At 76.2% G+C, this 429-nt stretch overlaps 1 protein-coding gene across 1 annotated transcript in view; it reads left to right on the top strand.

The window, feature by feature from the left end:
* Window positions 1-429, top strand: part of VWCE (von Willebrand factor C and EGF domains) — a 9197-nt gene that overhangs the window by 8581 nt on the left and 187 nt on the right. The window lies entirely within an intron of this gene.

Here is a 429-nt window from a genome sequence, read left to right as displayed (position 1 = left end):
GGGGGGGGGGGGGGGGGGGGGGGGGGGGGGGGGGGGGCTGGGCGGCCCCCAGCTGCCCCGGGGTGCCGGGGTCCCCCAGCCCCTCACCGCCCCACTGGGGCAGGACTGTGGGGCAGGACAAGTCCCCGTCCGTCCGTCCGTCCGTCCGTGTCGTCCCCCCCCGAGCCTCCCCGGCTCTCTGGGCGCAGGATGCGGGGCTGGGAGATGCTCCTGGCCGGGCTGGGGTGCCCCGTGCCAGCCCCCAAGCACAGCACGCACCCCTGGGGTGGGCGCTGCCCCCGGTTCCTGGCGCGGGGAGGGGGCGAGCTGCCCTCCCTGCCACCAATAAAGTCACCCTGGTATTTATGCCCCGTCCCCCTGCTCCTGCTTGCACCCGCTGGCATGCTGAACCCAGCCACGGGGCTTTCCCTCGGGGAGGGCTTTGGGGGG

Source organism: Aptenodytes forsteri, unplaced genomic scaffold, assembly GCF_000699145.1.
Source record: "Aptenodytes forsteri isolate BGI_AS27 unplaced genomic scaffold, ASM69914v1 Scaffold506, whole genome shotgun sequence".
NCBI lineage: Eukaryota > Metazoa > Chordata > Aves > Sphenisciformes > Spheniscidae > Aptenodytes > Aptenodytes forsteri.
This window is presented reverse-complemented; position numbering and strand designations above follow the sequence as displayed.